Raw genomic sequence first — 25,467 nt, 5'->3', positions numbered from 1 at the left:
GATGAATCTATCCGCACCAGAGCAAAAGTGAAAATTTACAGGCGAACTCGACGTTTTCAAAAAAACTTAACACATAATGGTTCCTCCTGTCTGCCCCTGCACTACCCAATGAGTACCGTGATCTCGGGTTCCCGTTTTTATTTTTACACATATAGCAAAGGACACTCAGAAAACTGGCAGGACTTCAAGGTCAATGGCGGAGCAGAATGTCAGGGTGGGCTGTTTCACTAGCTCAGGCCAGATGGGGACAAAGGTTGCTTTTCCAGCAAAAGCAGTTTTACGTGTCCCCACGGAGCTGGACTCAGGGGCTCTACACCCGTCTTTGGCCGCCTACCACTGAAACCTACAAACCTCCCACCCAGGTACATTCAGGAAGTCATCACCGATGACACACTGAGGCTCCTCTGGTTCAAAGGGGGTTGAGTGCAGGCACTTTAACTAAAATACCCCAACTTGCAGGAGGGGCGAGACTCAGGCTCCAGGGGTGAGATTTCAATGATTGGGAAGCAGGGCGGGTGTTGATTATATCTGGAGTGACTAAGCCCTGGAATAAAAAGAGCCAACCTCCTTGCTTCACACAGCACACCAAATAAAAAACACCTTAGAGTCTTCATGGGCTGTTCCACAGGTGTGTGTTAAGGAACTTCACGCAGAATGATCCTCCAGGGGCCATTTTAAAACGTGGGTCAAGGGATGGGACTTCAAACTTTCATTTCCGGATTCGGTACCCAGCTGGGTGGTTTTCCACGGCAGTCTGCAGAACATCCGAGATATCTGAACATCCCTTTAGCGCGAAAAGCGTCTTCAAGTCTCAATGGTTTCCATCATCGACGTCTCCCCCACCCCCACCCGATCGCGTCTTTTCTAGGAATGACTAAACTTTGCAGAAGACCGTCCACCATCTGCTACCCCCCCCCCCCCGAGGCCACGGATCAGGCTGGACTTAACCAGAGCCTCCCCAGCCATCAGCACCCCCTCGCCTCCACCCGCCAGGCTGGAGTCCCGCCCCTCGCCTTCCAGGTTATAACCTAGGGGCTCAGGCGGCGCGTCAGGATAGAAAAACCTCCAAGAAGTCAGCTCAAGCCGCACGTGACAAAACCAAGCGAGCCCAAACCGCGGCAGAAGCAATAGAGGAGACGGATTTCTATTTCTTTGGCGGTTCCGCGCTACAACATCGGCGACCAGAGGGAGAAAAAATCAACACCACCACCCACACACCTCGGACTTTTTAACTTCGTGGAATTTGCAGCGGACGCGGAGAAAGGCCAGGCCGTGCCTTAAAACCATCCTGGGCGCGCGGGCCCCTGCCGCGCACGGGCAACGCACGTGAAGTCCCAGCGCCCGGGGCGGGGCGGGGGTCTCTAGAGACCCCCAAGTGTCACAGTCCCCGGCGGCCTCCGGTGGCCCGCGACCCCCCGATGGCGCGCCCCACTCCATTCCGAGCACCGGCCACCCCCACCGCCGTGGGCGAGGTCCCCTCGGGAAGGTGGCGGGGTGGGGGATGGGGAGGAGGAAGCACCGCCTGGCACGCGGATCTCGGGGCACCCTTCCCCCCCAGACCGGGCGCAACAGGTCTACAGCCGCCTACCCCCAAGGGCGCGCTCGGTAGATCGCCCAGGGACGCCCGCTCCCACCCACCCAAGTGGTCCCCACCCTGTTCTCCTCGCCCGGGCCGGGCTGGGAGGGTGGGGGCGCAAGTTGGGGGGACCTCCCCACTTCCTGACAGTTTCCGCGCCGTAGAAACTGAACCGCCGCGGGCCCGCGCCGCCTCGCCCGCCACTCAGTGCGCCCTGCGCGCGCCGCCGCTGCGCGCCCCCCTGGGTCCCGGCCCGCGCCCCCGGGGGGGGCGATGAATGGGACTCCCCGCCCCCATGAGGGGGGAATCCCCGCGGCCGCGCACATTCGCCCGGCCAGCCCCCGGCCCGGCAGACAAAAGCGGCACCGGGGTGGGGGGGGGGACCAACGGAGCGCTCCCCACCCCCACCCCCCTCGCCAAAACTTACCGGTCACCTCCCCCTCCCCAAAACAAAGAAGCCGCCCCTTCCCCCCCGCTCAAGTCTCCGCCCGCCCCCCCCAACCCGCCGGCACCACTTTGGGGGAGCGGCCCCAGCGGGGTATTGTTCAGCCTGCAGGGAGCGCGCGCAGCACCCCAGCCCGAGCCCCCGGGGGACACTTGGGGAAGCCGGGCCCCCCCCTCCATTGCACCCCCGCCCCCCTACCAGAGACGGGGGTCCCCGGGCGGCCGGCCTGACCCCCTCGGAGGGCGGGAATGAGCCGGGCCCGGGCCTCCCCCATACCCCGAGCGAGAGAAGTTTCCGCAGCGCGCCCGGCCCGGGCCGAGCCCCGCGCGCGCACTCACCTCGCCCCGAGCCGCGCAACTTGTGTCCGGCGCCGCCGCTCCGAGCCTGCGCCCCGCCGGCCGCCGCCGCCGCCGAGCCCGGGCCGCGCCGCGGCCGCCGAGGGCCCGGCGCCCGGAGCCGCCCCCGCCCCGCGCCCCCCGCCGCCGCCGAGTCCCCGAGACGCGCGCGCGCTGGAAAGTTTCGGGTGCCGAATGGCGGCGAGGGCGCTGCGGCGGCGGCGGCGGCGGCGGGGCGGGGGCGCGGGCGGCTCCTCGCTGCCGAGCGCGGAGGACGGGGCGGGGAGGGGGGAACGGCGGCGGCGGCGGCGGAGGGCGGGACGCGGGAGGGACCGGCGCGGCCAGTGACCTCCGCTGGGGAGCGGCCGCCGGAACGCCGACCCCGGCCGGGAGGACGGCCCTGGGCGCCGCCCCCAGCCTGCGCCCGCCCCCGCCGCCGCCGCCGGGGGAGGGGAGCCCGGGGCCCCCGATCGCCGCCCCCGGCCCGCGCCCTCCCCCACCGCCCGGGGCTCCTGCGCGCTCCCCCACCCGGGACCCCCCACGGGCCCCCGCCCGCGCCCTCCCCCACCGCTCGGGGCCCCTGCGCGCTCCCCCACCCGCGCGGCCTCCCCATCGCCCTCCCCCACGGCCCCCAACCTGCGCCCGACCCCGCCGCAGGGAAAGGGGACCCCGGGCCCCTGCACCCTCCCCCACCCGCGTCCCTTCTCACCGCCCCCAGCCCGCCCCTCCCCCACCGCCGGGGGAGGGGAGCCCGGGCCCCTGCACCTCCCCGACCAGGGTCCCCTGCACCCTCCCCCAGCGCCGGGGGAAAAGAGCCTGGGTCCCCTCCCCGTCGCCCTCCCCCACGCCCAAAGGGGCCGCGTCCCAGGCCAGCCCCCCTCCCCCACGGAGGATCAGGACACCCCCTACAGACACCCACGGCGCAGGCGGTGAGAGCCCGGGCCCCTCCCCCACAGCCTGGGGTGGGGGAGACCCGCGTCCCAATATAGCCCCTCCCCCACGGAGGGGGACCCTGCGACCCTCCCCCAGCTGCCCCTTCCCCGCCACGCCTGGGGTGGGTGAGGGGAACCCGGGCCTTTTCCCTCCTCTCTGCCAACCTCGTCCCAACCCCGTGGCCTCCATCGGGGAGGTGGGGTGCGCATCGGGAAACTCGGGCCTACCCCCCACCCAGTCCCAAACCCATCATCCAGGAGGGGACAGGCCACCCCCGTGGCCTCCGGGGTGGGGAGGGGAGGGAGACGGGGGCCGCTGCTGTGTTACCCTCCCCCATCTCAAAAATGAACTCCCCCCTCCCCGAACCTGCCTGAGGGTGCCAGCCCCCTCCACGTCGCCGGCCGAGAGGACATTCCCCCCGCCCCCGCGGCCCCTTTCCCTTCCCCCCAAAAGTGGGGGCTCCAGGGGAGCCTCCGCCTTTGTAAAAGTCCCTAGCAGGGAAAGCGCTTGGGGAAAAAGAAACTCAAGACACACTGGGGTGGGCGCCAGGAGCTGGGGTGTGGGGGCTCCAGGCGGGGGTTGGGGGGGCCGTGGTGGTGGAACCGGGGCCTTCTCACCCGTCCCCACCCCCACCTCCTGCCGCCGGCTGCGGAACCTGGGACATTTGCAAAGCTGTGTGCAGTTGCAATCGCTGACTCGGCCCAGCCCTGGTGAGCCTAAGGCCCCAGGTTGCTTTCTGCCCCTCCGGGTTGGTGACAACTGCCCTCCACGCGTGACCTGAATTCGCTGAAACACACACGCGCGCGCTGCACACGCACCCCGGCACCTTGGATGTCTGCTTTGCCGAATATTTTCAAGGAAGCCGGCCCCTCCCTTTGGTGCCTAACGAGGTTTTTTTGTTGTTGTTGCTTTTTTGGGGTGTTTTTTTTTTTTTCCCTAAAGAGCCCAGGACACTCAGCATTTTGCACTGTAACCTCGCTTGCTCCTTTCTGGGACACTGGGCCGTTTGTTGTTCCTGACCGTGTGGGGAGGGAAGGCGAGGTGACTTTTTTTAAGGGGCTGATCCTCCATTCCAAAAGGCGGCCTCAAAATGACGTTGCCGAATATTGCTGTAAAACGTCAATGATTTCAAACGACGGTGACTGCACCATTATTCGAGCACAGCAATAAAAAAAAAAAAAAAGACACTTACACGGTCTCCATAGTTGTGAATCAGCAGAATAGATTTTGCCCTTTTCCACCGGTTGCCATTCAAGCCTCTACCCATCCCCCACCACACACACACACACACACACACACACACAGATACACACACAAAAGGACGTGGCGGGGCCTTGCCTCCAACCTGCCCGGCCTGGCTCCCGGGCTTCTAGGGCTTGTGAGGACTGAGGGTGAAGTCTTTTCATGCAATCGGAAAAAAAGAAAAAAACCAAGGCTATGCAACAGAAAACCCGGGCAGGCAAGCGCGCCTGATGCAACTCTGCCCGGGTTACACGTGCTTCCCTTCCCCCCACCGCCCGCTGGTGGGAGCGCTGCGTTTTTTTCCGCCTGTAGGGTCACATTGCGGTTGATTGATTTCTCCTTTCGCCTTGCTCAGTCATTCAGATTTGGAAAGTAAATAACAAGTTGACATCATTACCGCGCTCGGCTCTACGGGGACTTCGGCCCTCGGCTACCGCACACTCTCGAGTAGCCGCGCAGCCAAACCTGGCCCTCTCTGGCTTACCATCGCTAGCTGCTCGTCTGGAGCTGCTTGGAAATTCCGAACCGAACGGGACGAGGAGAAAGGCTTCTTTTGCATGTTTTGATGGCTTGGCAGATGCCAGTCATTTTTAAAGTATGGAAAAGTGGTGGAAATCCTCGCTCCCTCCTACGCCCCAGCGTGGCCGGTTTTTGCAGCTGGTCTGGCTCAGCTGGTAAAGAATCCGCTTGCAATGCGGGAGACCTGGGTTCGATCCCAGGGTTGGGAAGGTCCCCTGGAAAAAGGGGAAGGCTACCCACTCCAGTATTCTGGCCTGGAGAATTCCATGGACTGTATAGTCCATGGGGTCGCCAACAATCGGACAGGACTGAGCGACTTTCATTTTATTGTAACAGTGCAAGGGAGCTTGGGAGGCATCTTTCCTGTTTGATCGGCTCCCAACAATCCCAGGGGTCTTCTTACAAGTAAAAACTGGAGCACCTTTATCAGAGAGTCCTAGGAGCCCCGAGGGACTTTGTTAAGACCTCAGATAGGAAAGGCGACCCCCTGTGTTTACCATAATAACACTGAAATCCCACTGTCTGAATGCTAGGTGGGTGGTAGGTAGGTGGGAGATTAGACTTTTATATTTAATCTGGCTTTCAGATTTTTCAAATGGTGGAAGAAAAAAAAAGCACATTAAAGTCGAACAGGAAAGGAATTAGTGCATTCTGATAAGGGTATAAAGGCTACTGTGGAGACCTCAGCAGCAATGATTTCCAGTTATCCACTGCATAATATCTGTACTCCAGTTATTTTTGGTTGTTGATGGAAAGAACTGTAATACAAGAATCTGCTTGCAACAAATGCTATCAATATTCCCCCTAAATAGCAACCAAATTTGTAATAAAAGGGCAGCCGGAACCCGCACAAATACAGTCACTTAATTTTTGACAAAAGAGCAAAAGTATTTCAGTGGAGAAAGAGTATCATTTTCCACACATGGGGCTGGAACAAGGGACATCCACTTACAAAACAAACAAAACTATTAATCTAGCCCAAACCTTAGGCTTTTCACAGAAACTAACTTAAAATGGATCATTGGCCTAAACGCAAAAGGCAAAAACCCACAAAACTCCTAGAAGAAAACATAGGAGAAAAGTCCAGATGGCTTTGGGCTCAGCCATGAGTTTTCAGATGAAATATCAATAACGTGATCCCTGTAAAAAAAAAAAAAATGATGATGAATTGGACTAGGCTTCCCTGGTAGCTCAGACGGTAAAGCGTCTGACTACAATGCAGGAGACCCGGGTTCGATCCCTGGGTAGGGAAGATCCCCTGGCGAAGGAAATGGCAAACCCACTCTAGGACTCTTGCCTGGAAAATTCCATGGACTTAGTAGCCTGGTAGGCACCAGTCCATGGGGTCACAAAGAGTCGGACACGACTGAGCGACTTCACTTTTCACTAATAAAATTGAAAACTTAACGTTCTACAAAGGAGACTGTTAAGAGAATGAAAACACAAGCTTACAGACTGGGAGATCATATTTGCAAAAAAATCCATATCTGATAAAAGACTGAACCCAAAATAGGCAAAAAAAAAAAAAAGTCTCAAAACTGGACACTAAGACAAAACCCAAAATAAAAATGGGCGAAAGGTCTGGAAACAAAATCTCCCCAAAGAGATAAGACAGATGTCAAGCAAGCACATGAAAAGATGCGGAATATTACATATCACAGGGAAGTATCACATTGAGACAACGTACAGAGAACTCCCTGGCGGGCCAGTGGTTAGGGACCCGGTACTTAGAATTCATAGGCCCCGGGTTCTGTTCCAGGTCTGGGGACCAAGAGAATGCAAGCAGGGCAAAAAAAAGAAAAGGAAAAAATCAAATGCTAACAGGATGCAGACGAACAGGAACTCTGAATGCCCTGCTGGTGGGAATGTGAAACTTCGGAAGGCAGTTGGTCAGTTTCTTATAAAGCAGAAACATACAGCTACGCTCCCGGGTTTTCAACCCAGCTAAGTTGAAAACGTGTGTCTGCAGAAAAACCCGCACAGCGATGTCTAGCAGCCTTATTCACCCAATGCCGAAGGCAGCCTCGATGTTTGTTGGTAGGTGGACAGATAAGCAAATTGGGACACATCCATATGGTAGAATATTATTCTGCAATGAGAAGAAATGAGATAGCCAACCATGGAAAGACATGGAGGAACTTTAAATGTATATCAAGGAGTGTAAGAAGCCAATCTGAAAAGTCTACATCCTGTATGATTCCGAGTCTATGACATTCTCAGTTCAGTTCAGTTCAGTTCAGCCGCTCAGTCGTGCCCGACTCTCTGCAACCCCATGGACTACAGCACTCAAGGCCTCCCTGTCCATCACCAACTCTCAGAGCTTGCTCAAATTCACGTCCATTGAGTTGGTGATGCCATCCAGCCATCTCATCCTCTGTCGTCCCCTTCTCCTCGTGCCCTCAATCTTTCCCAGCATCAGGGTCTTTTCCAATGTGTCCGTTCTTCACATCAGGTGACCAAAGGATTGGAGTTTCAGCTTCAACATCAGTCTTCCAATGAATATTCAGGACTGATTTCCTTTAGGATGGGCTAGGTGGATCTCCTTGCAGTCCAGGGAACTCTCAAGAGTCTTCTCCAACACCACAGTTCAAAAGCATCAATTCTTCAGTGCTCAGTTTTCTTTATAGTTCAACTCTCACATCCATACATGACTACTGGAAAAACCACAGCCTTGACTAGACGGACCTTTGTCAGCAAAGTAACATCTCTGCTTTTTAATATGCTGTCTGGGTTGGTCGTAACTTCTCTTCCAAGGAGTAAGCCATCTATGACGTTCTAGAAAATGCCAAACTGGAAAGGTCAGTGGTTGCCTGGGGGCTCTGAGGATGAGAAATAAGGGCTGAACATGGGGCTCCCAAGGGACTTTTCGGGGCAGTGAACCCATTTTGTATGAAACTATTTGTCCAAACAGGTAGACCTGGCCAGCACCAAAAGTGACCTCGAATATAAACTGTGGATTTTATCGATATTGATCTGATAAAGAGGGGTAACAAATGTACCACTCTCACACAAAAGATGTTCACACTGGAAATGCCGTGTAGGAGGTGGGAAAATGGAACTCTCTGTACTGTATGCTAAATTGTTCTGTACATCTAAAACGGTTCTTTAAAAAACAGTCTATTAGTATTTTTTTTTAAAAAAGAGACAGTAGGAAGAGGCATTAAGCTTCTCTCGAGAATTACTGCCTAGTTTTCATTGAATCCAATATCTAATTTCACTGAGGCCCATTTGATTTTTTAGTTCCTCAGATGTAGGCCAATAAACTGAAAATGAAGTCTCTCAGTCGTGTCTGACTCCTTGCGACCCCGTGGACTGCAGCCCACCAGGCTCCTCCGTCCATGGAATTTTCCAGGCAAGAGTCCTGGAGTGGGTTTGCCATTTCCTTCTCCAGGGGATCTTCCCTACCCAGGAATCGAACCCGGGTCTCCCACATTTTCAGGCAGGCACCATACCATCGGAGCCACCTGAGAAGCCCACATAGGCCAGGTATTTGCTTGCAAATCTCAGAAAGGACCGAGACTCCAGGATTGCTGTGCTCCATGCCTCGGTGATGGTCGCAGAGGCTATCTCACTTTTGAGGAAGCATCTACCTACCATAAACTTCCCTTACGAAACGAATAAGGGGTGAGTCCTCGCCAACCTCACTTACAAACCTCTGGCCAATGTTTGCTTTAGGATTATTATTGTTGTTTACTCGCTAAATCGCATCTGACTCTTGCGATCCCGTGGACCATGTAGCCCGCCAGGCTCCTCTGTCCAGGGGGATTCTCCAGGCAAGAATACTGCAGTGGGTTGCCATGCCCTCCTCCAGGGGATCTTCCCGACCCAGGAATCGAACCCTGGTCTCCCACATTGCAGGAGGATTCTTTACAGCTGAGCTACCAGGGAAGCCCATTTGCTATGGGCGCTTGCTTCTAATTTTCCTTAGGGAGACCGGAATGGAAACTATAAAACGGGCTGGTTATACAACAAGGCTGAGCGTGAACATCCTTGGAGAAGTAAACAGGGGTGAGGACAGAGAGAGAGGTCCATCGTCTGACACAGAGGCCTGGACATAGGTGGTACCCTTTCTTCTCCTCTTGAGCTGGAGAGACATCAGATCTCTCTCTTTTTTATTTTTTAGAAAAGTGAAAGTCGCTCAGTCGTGTCCCACTCTTTGCAACCCCGTGGACTGTATAGTAGTCCATGGAATTCTCCAGGCCAGAACACTGGAGTGGGTAGCCATTCCAAGGGATCTTCCCAACCCAGGGATCGAATCCAGGTCTCCCGCGTTGCAGGCGTGGAGTCTTTCCCAGCTGGGCCAACAGCATGTTTTTTATTTATTTATTTTTGCTTGCATCGGGTCATGGATGCTACACACAGGATTTTCACTGTGGTGTTTAACAGTAAATAAAGACAGCCCAACGATAAAGTGGGCTTCATTGCTGTGAGGTATGCAGGATCTTAGTTCCCGACCAGGGATCTAACCCACGTGCCCTTGCACCGGAAGGTGGATTCTTAACCACCAGACCACCAGGAAAGTCCCTCATCTGTCCTTCGAGGTGGGGTGAATTGTGTCTCCCCACTCAGACTCCTACGTTCAAGTCCTAAGCCCTAATACCTTCTGCTCAGTTCGGTTGCTCAGTTTTCTCTGACTCTTAGCAACCCCATGGACTACAGCATGTAGAAACACAACTGCTTCTGGAAAGCCAGCTTATAAAGTAATCAATAAATCATAGGCAGTCATTACGGTGACCTTCCTTATCCCATCTGACTGGTGTCCTTCTAAGAAAAGGCTGTTAGGACACACACCTGCAAGAATAGACCTATTCGGACACAAACACGCACCAAGGGATGACCGTGTAAAGACACAGCAAGAAGGGAGGTCTTTGGAGAACTCCACCCCACCAACATCCTGACCCAGACTTCCAGCCTCCAAGACGGTGAGAAAATACATTTTTTTTTTTTTTTAACTTTCCCCACACTGCGGATGGGATCTTAGTTTCCCCATCAGGGATCGAACCAGTTTACCCTTGCCCCCTGCATTGGTAGTGCAGAGTCTTAAGGACTGGACCACCAGGGTAGCCCCTGTAAATTTCTCTTCCTTGAACCACGCAGTCTGCGGTGCTTTGTTATGGCGCTGCCCGCAGGGTAATTCATGTGAGTCATGGCTGTTTCCTTCTATTTGGAACGTCACCTTCAGTTAGCATCCTGCGAATACGGCAAACACCTTGCACTTGGCATGGGGGAGCTGGTACCACAGTATCGAATACAATCCTCCCGATAATACTGGAGGGCAGGGATTTTTTTATCTCCAGGGTTCAGAGGGAAAGATTGGACCCACAGTCGCTCAGCTGGTAAAGAATCCACCTGCAACGTAACAGACCCCAGTTCGATTCCTGGGTCAGGAGGATCCCCCGGAGAAGGGATAGGCTACCCACTCCTGTATTCTGGCCTGGAGAGTTCCATAGACAGGGGAGCCTGGCAGGTTACAGTCCGTGGGGTTGCAACATTCAAAATTCCAAGAAGTTAAAGGGTTGAGGAAGGGGTCTTGTAACCATTTCCATGCCCCAGACCTTCTCTGGCAATTTAGTGATTATATTGATTCCAAATGCATACATACATAGTACATATAAGATGACAAAGAAACTCAAGTCTGTTAGGATGCAGTTAAATTTTTTTTCAGGCCTTCCGATGTCATGATACACGCCCTTCTTTCTCAGTCCTTCCAATCATAAGCTCTCGAGGTGGGACTAATAACTTCCATCATTTCAAAGCAGTGGTACATGTAAACAAAATGGGATTCATCTGTAACCTGCTCTGAAAATACATCAGACTTCTGTTGGTGACAGCTTGGTGGCAAATGAAAGGTACCGATATCTGTCATCTCCTCTATAGTCACTGCTGCTCTGCTACTGCTAAGTCACTTCAGTCGTGTCCGACTCTGTGCGACCCCATAGACGGAAGCCCACCAGGCTCCCCTGTCCCTGGGATTCTCCAGGCAAGAACACTGGAGTGGGCTGCCATTTCCTTCTCCAATGTGTGAAAGTGGAAAGTGAAAAGCGAAAGTGAAGTCGCTCAGTCGTGTCCGACCCTTAGCGACCCCACGGACTGCAGCCCACCAGGCTCCTCCATCCATGGGATTTTCTAGGCAAGAGTACTGGAGTAGCTTGCCATTGCCTTCTCCGTCTATAGTCACAGTTTTCGGAAATGCTGCATTTGGGTTCGCTGCAGGGGTTCTTCCCACCCAAGTTCATGGACTCCCTTTAATCTGTCTACCGAGGGAGAAAGTGCAATGGTTCTCCATCACATTTAGTGGGACTCATTCATGTCACCAGCATGGAATACCCTCCCACGGTTCATGGGCCAGGACCGTAGATTGAGGTGCTTTTAAGGGGGAGCCAAAAACTTAACTCATCAACATAATCCATATTTTTAAGCGCTGAATTAACACCAAAAAGATGCCTCCATGATTAAAAAATATCAAAATGTGTTATAAAGCACAGGTTCTGGGGAACCTGTAATGAACACGACAGCCCCCTCCGCCCCGCCACACCGCTCACCACAACTAGAGCAAAGCCCATGAAGCAATGGAGACCCAGCACAGCCAAAACTAAATAATTTTTATAAGATTGGGGGGGAAAAAAAGTCTAAAGAACAGTGATGGTTTGTGACATAGAAATTAAGTCACACTTGGATTTCAGTGTCCATCAGTAAAGCTTTATTGCAACACACGCGTGTCCGTTCCTTTTCAGCTCACAGCGCTATAAAAGCAGAGGTCAGTGACCCAGTGAAGAGTGAATAATACTGACTACTTGGCCTAGAAACACAACTTCCTAGGTGATCGAAGGACTCAGTCCATCCTAAAGGAAATCATCCTAACGGACCAGTCCATCCTAAAAGAAATCAGTCCGGAATATTCACTGGAAGGACTGATGCTGAAGCTGAAGCTCCAATTCTTTGGCCACCTGATGCGAAAAACTGACTCATTGGAAAAGACCCCGATGCTGGGAAAGATTGAAGGTGGGAGGAGAAGGAGACGACAGAGGATGAGATGGTTGGATGGCATCACCGAATCAATGGACATGAGTCTGAGTAGACTCTGGGAGTTGGTGATGCACCAACCTGGCGTGCTGCGGTCCACGGGGTCGCCAAGAGTCGGACACGACAGAGCGACTGAACTGAACTGAAGGACTCAAGGTTCTTCATGTAACTTGCCGACCTCTTCCTAGGAAATTCTTTTCTGTTTTTATAATGTGTTTTCAAAAAGTTTTCAGAGGGACTTTCCTGGCGGTTCAGTGGTTGAGAATCCGCCTTTTTGGGTTCGATCCTCAGTGAGGAAACTAAGATCCTACGTGGCACAGGGAAGCTAAGCCAGTGCCCCACAATGAGAGAAGCCACCACGATGAAAAGCCCGCCTGTGGACTCTAGAGCGAGGCCTCCACGCTTCACCACTAGTGAGCTCACAGGCTGCAAGCCAGACTCGGCCCAGAGAAAATAACTACAAAGAAAACACTTTCCATAAAATGTTGTATGAGGGAACCCCCTTTTTTTCTCATATTGAATAAAAGGCAGAAGGAACATGATGGTGGAAAAGCAGCAGTGTGTCTTCAGGAACCCAGCCCATCCTGTTTTCAGGGATGGGTCCTAAAAAGGCACAGAGACACCTGGGGACAGCCACCCACTCGGAGAGGGTGGAGGCCATTGGAAGGGCTTGGGGAAATCAAACTTCTCTTGACAGGAACAGACGCAGGTGGGCAGAGGAAGAACCGAGGCTTTTCCTAGCTGTGAAAGTGTTGTGATGGTTTCCTAAACAGTTTTCAAAGATGACCTCATCTGTTGCCATACCAACCTATGACGTTGCTGGGGAGATACAGTAGGGATCGTATCTGTTTCACAGGAAAGGAAAGCTCAGTCTCACAGAGGTTAAGGGCTGTATCAGTTTCCTTTTGTCGCTACAACCAATTACCGCACACTTAGTGGCGTAAATAAAAAAATATACATAGATAAAACTGATTATTTGGACTTCCCTGGTGATCAGGGGTTAGGAATCCCCCTGCCAATTCAGGGGGGAAGAGTGGATTCGCGATCCCTGATCTGGGAAAATTCCACATGCCGCGGGGGCAGCTAAGCCCATGGGCCACAACTACAGAGCCCAAGTCCCACAGCCAGAGAAGCCAGCAGAGTGAGAAGTCTGCACGTCGCATCTAGAGAGTAACCCCCCCACTCATCACAGCTAGAGAGAAGAGCAATGAAGCCCCAGTGTGGCCAAAAATAAATTAATAATAAGCCAAACTTGTTATCTGACCCTTTTGGAGGCCAGAGGTCCCCTGTGGGTCTCACTGGGCTAATTGACATTGAGTTGCTGGCAGGCTGGTTCTTTCAGATTCCAGGCAAGAGTCTGGCTGATTCTGCCTTTTCCAGTGTCTCGATCCCAAAGGCTTTGACAGGCGACCTCGCTTTGGTTGTGTCCTTTTCCCAATGCACAACCCCCCTGCTGCCCGATCCTGGTGATTCGATTAGCCCAAACTGTATAATCCGCGATAAATTTTCCATCGCAAAGTTCTAAATTGAGCCGCGTCTGCAAAGTCCCCTTTTGCCAGAGAAGGTGGCCGCGACATACAGGTTTCAGGACGTTCAAGGGTAGACCTGTTTCATCGTGTGTTATCCGTCGCTCAGTCATGTGCGAGTCTTTGCGACCCCCGTGGACTGTAGCCCCGCCAGGCTGCTCTGTCCATGGGATGCTCCAGGCAGGAGTACTGGAGTGGGTTGCCACGCCCTCCTCCAGGGCATCTTCCCGACCCAGGGACGGAACCGGTCTTCCGCATTGCAGGCAGATTCTTTACCATCTGAATCACCAGGGAAGCCCCAATGTTCATATTCTGCTTTCCAAAGTGGCCCATCTACTGTAGTTCCAAATCCTACGGCCCTGCCAAACACAAACCACGTTGCCTCTGGATCAGCGAACAATTTCCAAGCCCACCCACCCAGCAACAGGCAGAACCAACGGCAACCAAGGAGCTGCCTGGGTTTACTCAGAGTACAGGGCTGTTACAGTTACAAAATAACAGCAGACGGTAAGTGTCAAAAGGCCGTTCCTCTTCCCTCTCTATTTTGGTAACCGTGTTTCATTATAAGACATAATGTGTTTGTTTTTTTGCCTCCATTTGTTTCCACTTCTGCATTTAGTGTTCAAGAGTCACCGTGGAGAAGGAGCCTAGGAGAGAAGATTTTATAAATAGTCGCTGCACAGAAATCATCTCCCACATAGTCAAGCTCAACACTACGTTGACAAAGAACATTCAGCAGCTGCAAGAAAAGCGAAGCACAGGTGAACCGACATGGAGGTGGAATATTTGCATTTTTTTTTTTTCCCTCCACTGCCTTTGTCAGAAGGCCTTTCTGATGTTTTTATGAAATGAACAGCCACCTGAGAAGATCACATGGGCACACACAACCCAGCCGTGGCCTCCTACTTAGTCACCTAGGAGAGTGAAAGTGTAGGTTCACACAGAAGGCTGTACACTTGAAGGTCGGCTCATAGATGCCCAATGCTGGAAACCACCCAGATGTCCTTCAGCAAGGGAAGGGACATGCACATTGTCGCTCTGTGTGCGTCTGCTAAGTCGCTTCCGTCGTGTCTGACTCTTTGCAACCCTCTGGACTCTAGCCCACCAGGCTCCTCTGTCCTCGGGATTTTGCAGACAAGACTACTGGAGTAGGTTGCCATTCCCTTCTCCAGGGGGATCTTCCCAACCCAGTGACTGAACCCAGGTCTCCCACATTGCAGGCAGATTCTTTACCGTCTGAGGCACCAGGGAAGCTTATGAATTATATCTCAGTAAACAATGAAAACAGTGACAGATTTTATTTTCTTGGGCTCCAAAATCACTGCTGATTGCAGTCATGAAATTAAAAAGACACTTGTTCCTTGGAAGAAAAGTTATGACCAACCTAGACAGCATATTAAAAAGCAGAGACATTACTTTGCTGACAAAGGTCCATCTAGTCAAAGCTATAGTTTCTCCAGTAGTCATGTATGAATGTGAGAGTTGGACCATAAAGAAGGCTGAGCGCCAAAGAATGGATGCTTTTGAACTGTGGTGTTGGAGAAGACTCTTGAGAGTCCCTTGGACTTCAAGGAGGTTCAACCAGTCCATCTTAAAGGAACTCAGTCCTGAATATTCATTGGAAGGACTGATGCTGAAGCTGAAACTCCAATCCTTTGGCCACCTGATGGGAAGAACTGACTCACTGGAAAAGACCCTGATGCTGGGAAAGACTGAAGGCGGGAGGAGAAGGGGATGACAGAGGATGAGATGGTTGGATGGCATCACTGGCTCGATGGACATGAGTTTGAGCAAGCTCCGGGAGTTGGTGATGGACAGGGAGGCCAGGTGTGCTACAGTCCATGGGGTCCCAAAGAGTCTGCCACGACTGAGTAACTGAATTGAACTGAAACTTGACTTCATAAAAACAGAAAACTCAGCAAATTCAGGAAAGCACCATAAAACTCAAAGGAATTGGAACACAGGGCTTCTCCCTAGTACATGTGTGAGAAACTCTTTCCATTTTTTTGTCATGGTCACTTGACTGAAGCCATTTACTGAGGTCAGATATCTGTCACCTACAGTTCTTAAAATGTCCCTAAGGGAGGGAGGAAGGGAAAGAACGTTTCGATGTATTTTTGAGATAACCATTAGAATCAGTCACATATCTGGAAATGACTGCTTCGGGTAAGACTCTCCCCAGCCACGGAAGCCCATGGCCACACACTGCCATCCGGTCACTCGAATGTGGAGCTGACCCTCAGCAGTCAGCGGGTTTCCGAGGCACAGCCTGAACAGTGGCTAAAAGCATGAGAAAGATTTGAGATGATTTCTGGGGCAGGGAAACTAGAAATAAGATCCAAAAGGGGGGGGGGGGTAGTTTGCCTTTGCATAGATCCCCTTGGATGACGAAAATAACTTTTTCAAGTGACTAGATAATTCCAAAGAGGTTTGAAGTTTTAAATGCTACAGTTCTTCCCAGAACGGCAGAATTTGAAGATGGAAAGGTTTCTCACAACGAGCTAAGAATACCAAATGGTGGCTGCATCTCCCGTAGCTTTCTGTATTCTTCAGGAAAGAGGAGGAAGATTCCAGCTACTAAGTAAATGATTGTAAATAAGTGATCACAGCTGCTAAAGACATGATTCCTAGTTTAAGTGTGATTCTTGTTTAGGATATACTGATGTCTGCTGAGGCTTCCCAGGTGACTCAGTGGTAAAGAATCTACCTGCCAATTCAGGAGATGCAGGAGACCCAGGTTTGATCCCTGGGTTGGGAAGATTCCCCTGGAGAAGGAAATGGCAACCCACTCCAGCCTTCTTGCCTAGAAATCCCATGGACAGAGGAGCCTGGTGGGCGTCAGCCCACGGGGTCGCAAGGAGTCAGACAGTTCCAGCACACACACATGCCATGTCTGTTTAAACATTATAAGCAAAGGAATGGCAGGAAAAGTTTGAGCATCTCCCAAATCCCACAATCCCAGTCTAATCATGAGAAAAACGGGACACAAACTCAAACTGAACGACAGTCTATAAAATACCTGCCTAACATTGCTCAAAACTGGCAAGGTCATCAAAAACAAGGAAGGATGGAGACCTTGTCCCAGCCCTGAGGCACCCAAGCAGACGCCTGAACTCTGTTCCTGGGCAGAAAAGAGTCTCAGCGGAAGAACTGGGGAAATCCACAAACAGTCTGGAGTCTGGTTCATAGCAATGAGTGCAGGTCAGTTTGTTCGCTGTGACAAAGCCAGTCCATATGTAGGGGGGAAACAGGTGAGGGAGAGATGAGGGTCTCAGTCACAGTGCCTCTGTGACTATTCTAAAATGTCAGAAGCTTGCTTAAGCAACTCAGGATGGTCTATTTCAGCGGAGACAACTATTTTGAAAATATAAATCACTTGAGCTTGTACAGGCAGACACAATCCCATTGTGAAGAAACTGAAAGTGGCCTCTGGAGAGGAGACAAGAAAACAAATTTTATATAAAAATGTGAAGCCATACGGACAATAGGGGACACACAGGCCCGTAGTCGTGTTGTGTGTTAGTCACACAGCCGGGGCCAACTCTGTGCGACCACAGGGACTGCAGCCCGCCAGGCTCCTCTGTCCCTGGGGATTCTCCAGGCAAGCATACTGGAGCGGGTTGCTGTGTTCTCCTCCAGGGGATCTTCCTGACCCAGGGCTAGAACCCACTGTCTCCTGCATCGCAGGCAGATGCTTTACCGTCTCAGCCGCCGGGAACGCCCACTTCTTGTGTCTTTAAAGACAAACGTAAATTAGTAAGAGGCGGGATGCTCTGTGTTTTTTTCACTTTCCCCACACCTACGTGGTTCCAGCCCCCTCCCCACCCCCACCCCAGCCCGAGCTGGTTCCTAAATACTTTCAGCTCGCCCCTCCCCCCCTCCCCCCAACCCCCACTCCCACGTCCCATACATTTCCTTGGCAACCCAGGACCCTCAGCTCTCTCTGCTGGGGTGAGGGACCCCTCCCCCGCCTCCATCAAGTTCTCTCTCTCGCGAGCCAACATGTCGATGTTTATGTTTTTGTTGGGTTTTCCCCAACTGGAATAAGAGCTCCGTGGAGGAGCAGAAGGTTAGGACAGACAGATAAGAAGGGGAGGCAGGTGTCAGGGTCTTTTGATGTGTTAACCTCACGCATCTTCACACAGTTGGCGGTGATTCAATCAGACACCCTGTCTATTTCCTAGGGCAGAACAGCTGTAACAAAGTACCGTATACCACAGGGGCTTAAAACCATACAAGTTTACTTTCTTTTTTTTCCTGGAGGCCAGAAGTGCAAACTCAAGGTACTGGGAGGAGCAGGTTGCCATGGAAGGCTCTAGTGGGGGAAAAAAAATGCTTTTTTTTCAGTCTGTTCCAGCTATTGGAATCCTTACTCTTCCCTTGGCTTAGAGCTGTATCATGTCCAATCTCTGCCTGCTTCTTCACGTGGCTGTGTGTGTGTCTAAACCTCCCTCTCAGGGGCTTTCCTGGCAGTGAAGACTCCGTGGTTCCAGTGCAGGGGTTGTGGGTTCGATCCCTGATTGGGGAACTAAGGTCCCCCATGCCGTGTGGCACAGCCAAAAAAATTAAAAATAAATAAACAAACCTCCTTCTCCTTTCTCTTCGAAGAACAGTAGTCACTGGATTTAGGACTACCCTAATTCAGTATGAAACTGAAAGTTGCTTAGTCGTGTCCGACTCTTTGTGGCCCCATGGACTGGCACCCCGCCAGGCTCCTCTGTCCATGGGATTCTCCAGGCAAGAATATTGGAGCGAGCAGCCATTTCCTTCTCCAGGGGATCTTCCCGACCCAGGGATCAAACCCGAGTCTCCTGTGGCTCTTGCATTGCAGGTGGATTCTTTACTGCTGAGCCCCTGAGAGACGCCCACAGAGACCCTACCTATTTCCAAATAAGATCACTTTCACGGATATCAGAAGTTGGGATTTCAACATATCTTTTTTGGGTGAGACACCATTTAACTTAACACTCATATTAAATATTCATTGGAAGGACTGATGCTGAAGCTCCAATACTCTGGCCACCTGATGTGAAGAGCTGACTCACTGGAAAAGACCGTGATGCTGGGGAAGTTTGAAGGCTGGAGGAAAAGGGGACGACAGAGGATGAGATGGTTGGATGGCATCACAGACTCGATGGACGTGAGTTTGAGCAAGCTCTGGGGGAGAGTGAAGGACAGGGAAGCCTGGGGTGCTGCAGTGCATGGGGTTGCCAAGAGTTGCACAGGACTTTGCGACTGGACCACCGCAACAGCAAATTCCAAGTGTTGCTGTGGAGGTATTTTGTAAACGTGATCAGAGTCCATAATCAGTTGACTTTAAACTAGGGAGACTGTCTCAGATAATCTGGGTGGGTCCCATGCAGTCAGGAAAAAGGCCTGCTGGGCCTGGCTGAGGTTTCCATGAAAAAGAGGACATTTCTTTTGGGGATAACAGTTTCAGTCAGTTCCCAAGAATATTCTGACCTGACCTTCCTAACTGCACGCCCTACCAATTTCAGACTTGCGTAGGCTGCTCCCACAATGGCACAAACCAATCTTCCCAACAACAAATGGCTTCCCTGGTGGCTCAGATGGTAAAGAATGTGCCTGAAGTGCAGGAGACTCAGGTTTGATCCCTGGGTTGGGAAGAGCCCCTGGAGAAGGGCATAGCAACCCACTCCAGTATTCTTGCCTGGAGAATTTCTTGGACAGAGAAGCCTGGCAGGCTGCAGTCCCTGGGGTCGCAAAACGTTGGACACGACTGAACAACTGACACTTTTTCACTTGACACTGGTTCTGTTTGAACCAAAACTATTACATTGAGATTGAAGAATTGCCTTGAATTTATCAGTTTATACACATAGAATCCCAAAGCAGAATATCTTACGTGCAGTGGTAAATTGCCTGAAAATGCTTATGATATGCCTTGACTATAACCCAGAATATTGTGGTTAAAAACACTAAGTCGTTTATAAAGAGAGATAGAAATAAGTCATCTTTAGTGCTTAAAAAAAAAAAAAATGAACGTGGTAGGGAAATGCATTTTTCAAATTCTGTAACTTATATTTCCGAGCCACTGGGTTCCAATGACATATGGCCTTGTGTCTTAAAAATCAAATGATCATCTTGGTTCTGCTTCAACAGTGTTTCAAGTTTTTCCTCCAGCAGCCCCAGGATACGAATGATCATAGAGCCTGGCTGGCGATGGTGGCCAGGAACCAGAGCTTTTCCGAAGAAGAAAGCCAATGGGCACCCAAGAGTTAGGAACGGAGGAGGGAGGTGAGAGAGGGATGTCAGCCAGTCTCAACGTGTGGGAAGGCCAGACCGAGAGAAATCACTCGCTGTGTGATTCCAGTTACGTGCTATATTAATTTGCTTCTCCCGCTGCAGCTGTTGAGTCCCTCCGTCGTGTCTGACTCTTTTGCGACCCCCACGGACTGTAGCCCGCCAGGCTCCTCGGTCCATGGGATTTCCCCAGACAAGAATACTGGAGTGGGTTGCCGTTTCCTCTTCTAGGGGATCTTCCAGACCCAGGGATCAAACCCGTGCCTCCTATGTCTCCTGCATCGCAGGCAGATTCTTTACCAGCTAGGCACCTGGAATTGGCCAAGTGAAGTGAAGTGAAAGTCGCTCAGTCGTGTCTGACTCTGAGACCCCATGGACTATACAGTCCATGGAATTCTGCAGGCCAAACTGCTGGAATGGGTAGCCTTTCCCTTCTCCAGGAATCTTCCCAATGCAGGGATCGAACCCAGGTCTTTGGCATTGCAGGTGGATTCTTTACCAGCTGAGCCACCAGGGAAGCCCAAGAATACTGGAGTGGGTAGCCTATCCTTTCTCCAGTGGATCTTCCCGACACAGGGATCGAACCTTGGTCTCCTGCCTTGAAGGTGGATTCTTTACCAACTGAGCCATCAGGGAAGCCCCGGAATTGGCTAGGGCGGAGTAATAAAGCATGACAGACTGGGTGACACCAACAGGAGACACCTACTCTCTCCCAGTCCAAGATCAAGGTCTCAGCAGGGCTGGTTCCTCCCGAGACCCCTCTCCTGGGCGTGTAGACGGCCATCTCCTCCCTTTGTCCTCAAGTGCTCATCCCTCTGTGCATGTCTGAGTCCTGATCTCCTTTTTTCTACAAGGACACCAGGCCTATTGGAGTAGGGCCCATGCTGCTGCTGCTGCTGCTAAGTCGCTTCAGTCGTGTCCGACTCTGTGTGACCCCATAGATGGCAGACCAGCAGGCTCCCTCGTCCCTGGGATTCTCCAGGCAAGAACACTGGAGTGGGTTGCCATTTCCTTCTCCAATGCATGAAAGTGAAAGTGAAGTCGCTCACTCGTGACCCCGTGGACTGCAGTCCACCAGGCTCCTCTGTCCATGGGATTTTCCAGGCAAGAGTACTGGAATGGGTTGCCATTGTCTTCTCTGAGGGCCCATGCTAGGGACCCCGTTTGACCCTAATCATCTCTTTAAAGACCTTATCTCCTGATTTGGCTGCATTCCGAGATACTAGGAGTCAGGACTTTCAGCGTGTGAATTTAGAGGGATGCAATCCAGCCCCGTAACATATGGAATGTCTAGAAAAGGCAATTCCCTAGATATAGAAACTACATTAGTGGTTGCCAGGGGCTGGGGGTGGTGGTGGGGATGTAGAGTGACTCCTAAGGGAAATACAGCGTCTTTTTCATTGTTTCTTCTTTAAACTGGAGTGCAATTGATTTACAGTATTGTGCTACCTTTAGATATACAGCATAGTGATTTGTTTTTGGTGTGTGTGTGTTTTTCTTAAGAGAATTTTGTTTTCAAATGAGGAAAATATTCTGGGACTAGAGAGTCATGGCACAACTCTGTGCGTATAGGGGAAAAACCACTGAATCGCATACTTGGAAAGGATACATTTAACAGCACATGAATGATATCTCAGTAAAGCTATTATCCACAAACAAAAACCCCAAGAGTGCAGAGGGGAAGGGCACCCTTCCTCCTCCCCTGAAGAGTGCAGAGGGCACCACGTATCAAGGATTTGTGGAGGACAGAAGTTATCCTTTCACTGCTGTACTTATTGTGTTACTGGAGGGAGACTCACCCTCCCAGCCCCCTAAGATCCATGAGAAGTAATTAGATGACTTATGGCCACTTTCAATATCATCTAAAATCTCTGCCCCGGTGGCTCAATGGTAAAGAATTCAGCTGCCAATGCAGGAGACGTGGGTTCAATCCTTGGGTCGGGAAGATTCCCCCGGAGGAGGAAATGGCGACCCACTCCAGAATTCTTGCCTGGAGAATCCCAAGAGCAGAGGAGCCTGGTGGGCTACAGTCCATGGGGTCAGAGAGTCAGGTATCACTGAGTGATTAACACAACATATACACACAATCATATATGTTTACATGGTATACACCACATATATATATCTAGCAGGATTATGGTAAAGAATCCACTTGCAACGCTGCAGAGGCAGGTTTGATCCGTGGCTCGGGAAGACCCCCTGGAGAAGGGCATGGCAACCCACTCCAGGATTCTTGCCTGGAGAATCCCATGGACAGAGGGGCCTTGCGGGCTACAGTCTGCAGGGTTGAAAAGAGCAACCAACACCTTTACTTTCAGCAGGGCTAGGTACGGCCTCTTGATCCGAGAGGCCCCCCAGCACTGCCCACTTAGCCTCTGTGGAGCCAGATTCCACCATGTGCAAAGGTGACATTGAGTTCAGGCCACATGGATTCCGAGGGCTGCGTGTTGAACTGCGTTCTCAGGAGCTACTTTCTACTTAAGCACACTCAATAAAGAATTTTTCGGACGCCTTCACGAAGGTGCTTGTTCTCTGTGGCATCCGTTAGCTTTCACCGTTCACTCCCGCCGCTGAGCGTGGCTGTACAAACTTGCACTTTCATCTGATGATATAAATTCAGTTTTTCTTTTACCATTTGAGAGACTGCGAATCACTAAATACTGAAAGGAGGGAGAACACTGAGCAAACCTGTTTTATTACGGAGTATTTTTGAAAACATGATAAACGTCTGCCGCTCGAGTGTGTTTTTAGTCAAAGAGGGGTTGGTTAATGAGATTGAACGAGGGGCTGATCATTTATTGGGCTGTTTCCTTAAAAATCCCAGCATACCATCTTTAGTAACAGCTGCAATTTGTTAAAAAAAAAAACATTAATTTGGGGGTTCCCCCAATTTTCAGTGGGCCATGTACACATTCAGTTCAGTTCAGTTCAGTTCAGTCGCTCAGTCGTGTCCGACTCTTTGGACCCCATGAATCACAGCACGCCAGGCCTCCCTGTCCATCACCAACTCCCGGAGTTCACGCAAACTCATGTCCATTGAGGCGGTGATGCCATCCAGCCATCTCATTCTCTGTCGTCCCCTTCTCCTCCCGCCCCCAATCCTTCCCAGCATTATCCATATTAAAAGAAAATCTGTTTGAATTGAGTCTTTGTTGTTGTTGTTGAGATTGACCTAGCATGAAAACACCAAATAAAATGTGTCTGAAATCCCCCCCAAAAAATATTTCTTCGGCTTGTGAAAGGCCCAGGTTTAATGTTTTATACCAGACCATGGAGACTGGAGGCTGGATACCAGGCTTTGCCGCTGGATAGCGACCTAGCTCGGAGAAGGCAATGGCAAGCCACTCCAGTACTCTTGCCTAGAAAATCCCATAGATGGAGGAGCCTGGTGTGCTGCAGTCCGTGGGGTTGCTGAGGGTCAGACACGACTGAGAGACTTCACTTTCACTTTTCACTTTCACACATTGGAGAAGGAAATGGCAACCTACTCCAGTGTTCTTGCCTGGAGAATCCCAGGGAAGCGGGAGCCTGGTGGGCTTCTGTTTATGGGGTCACACAGAGTCAGACACGACTGAAGTGACTTAGCAGCAGCAGCGATCTAGCTAAAGGGGCAAGAGTTGCAATGCCCTGAGTGCCAAGATCGTCCTTTGGGGTGATCAGCGGTCACTGATCAACAGGGAGGGGACTGTGACAGTAATGGTGATGATAACACCTGGGTACTTTCATCCCTGGGCAGAGGCAAAAGGTGCATCAGCTATTATGCTGGAAATGAAAGTAGCTCAAAAATATGCATGTGCTAATTTCCGCCTATCCGCTCTAAATTATGTATTTGTGTCAGAGCCTGTATAGGTGGATAAGATAAGGGCTTTTTGTCCTTTAGGAGATGTTTCTGCTACAACTTCATAAAAAAAAAAAAAATTTAGGCTAAAACAGTTTAGATTCTTTTAACTGTGAGTTCAGTTGGCTTGAAAAAAAGTAGCTTTGCCAAAACCTATGTGCAGATTTCAGAGGTTGCATGAAAGTGACAGAAATGAAGTTAAGGGAGTGAAGTTGGATAGAAAGTATACAAAATACATTGGAAACAACAGCTGGATAAATTAAGGTAGGAAAAACTTTGTAAGGATACATTTGTACTAAAATCACAGAAAACTGCAACTTGTATGAAAAGAACCCAACTTCCCTTCCAGATTGCATTAGTTACTACTTGCTTCTTACCAAATGTGGTACTTTTAGGAATTACTTAATACAAATGTAACTTCCTAAGCAGCAAACTGTTCTTAGAATAGCAGTTCAGTGGGTCCTGTAGAAAAAAAAATACACAAACTAAAGCAAACACTGTTGTAGTCAGATGAATTTAATTCTGTTTAAACAAACCTTGCCAACCAAGGTCCGTCTAGTCAAGGCTATGGTTTTTCCCGTGGTCATGTATGGATGTGAGAGTTGGACTGTGAATAAATCTGAGCGCCAAAGAATTGATGCTTTTGAACTGTGGTGTTGGAGAAGACTCTTGAGAGTCTCTTGGACTGCAAGGAGATCCAACCAGTCCATTCTAAAGGAGATCGATCATGGGTGTTCATTGGAAGGACTGATGCTGAAGCTGAAACTGCAATACTTGGGCCACCTCATGAGACGAGTTGACTCACTGGAAAAGACTCTGATGCTGGGAGGGATTGGGGGTGGGAGGAGAAGGGGACAACGAGAATGAGATGGCTGGATGGCATCACTGACTCAATGGACATGGGTTTGGGTGGACTCCGGGAGTTGGTGATGGACAGGGAGGCCTGGCGTGCTGTGATTCATGGGGTCGCAAAGAGTTGGACACGACTGAGCGACTGAACTGAACTGAATTGAAACAAACCTTGAGTTTAATTTATGGATCCATAAGGGAGGAAAATGAAACATTAAGACACAGCGTTACCTTCCAAAAGATTCTAGTCTGGTAGGAGGCAAACTTAACTAAAAGTTGCGAGGAATACATGGTAGAAATGCGTGTGTGTGTGTGTGTGTGTGAAAGTTCATTATCTCATAAGAATTCATCTTTTCCTTAAATTGTACTTTGCCTAGCAGGTGTGCTAAAAACTTGGAATTCCATGTTCCTTTCTTTTTGAAACTGCCCTGAGTATAATTGTCTTCAACGAAATGCAGAATTATTAAAATGAAATGAAAAAGCATGTCTCTTGTGACTTCATGACACTTGACCATTTCAGATGATTGAGCGAACTCCTGAACCAAAACGTTGAGGCTGGCAACTTCGACAAGGTAGATTTCAGGGCTGGCCTGAAAAATGCTCAAACCAGCACAAACCTGTTCTCCGCATGGAAGCTTTCTCTCTGCCTCTCCCAGACCTTATCCAGGTTTTATTTGCTGGCATTTTCTGGGAGGTTCCAGGGGATGTTTGGTTTCTGTTCACTGACCCTCAGTAATTAGCCACGTAGCCATGCCCAGCCCACCCCCAGGGGCTTTCCTGGTGGCTCAGATGGTAAAGAATCTGCCTGCAATGTGGGAAAGCTGGGTTCGAACCCTGGGTTGGAGAAGATTCCCCTGGAGGAGGGCATGGCAACCCACTCCAGTATTCTTGCCTGGAGAATCCCACGGACAGAGGAA

General features: G+C 50.9%; 1 protein-coding gene across 8 annotated transcripts in view; it reads right to left on the bottom strand.

Moving 5' to 3' along the window:
• LOC129557897 (F-box-like/WD repeat-containing protein TBL1X) overlaps positions 1 to 2,641 on the bottom strand; it is a 258,767-nt gene extending 256,126 nt beyond the window's left edge. For 4 of the 8 annotated variants that reach the window (XM_088833980.1, XM_088833981.1, XM_088833983.1 and 1 more), the window contains exon 1: positions 2,360 to 2,640. The gene's annotated coding sequence lies outside the window, so the exon portion shown is untranslated. Of the gene's footprint in view, positions 1 to 2,359 lie in introns of all 8 variants that reach the window. The other 4 variants (XM_088833985.1, XM_088833986.1, XM_088833987.1 and 1 more) reach the window with 2 other exon arrangements.
• Between the last annotated feature and the right edge of the window lie 22,826 nt (positions 2,642 to 25,467).

The sequence above is a fragment of the Moschus berezovskii genome, chromosome X (assembly GCF_049115385.1).
Source record: "Moschus berezovskii isolate FMDL1 chromosome X, NW_MosBer_1.0, whole genome shotgun sequence".
NCBI classification, from domain to species: domain Eukaryota; kingdom Metazoa; phylum Chordata; class Mammalia; order Artiodactyla; family Moschidae; genus Moschus; species Moschus berezovskii.
This window is presented reverse-complemented; position numbering and strand designations above follow the sequence as displayed.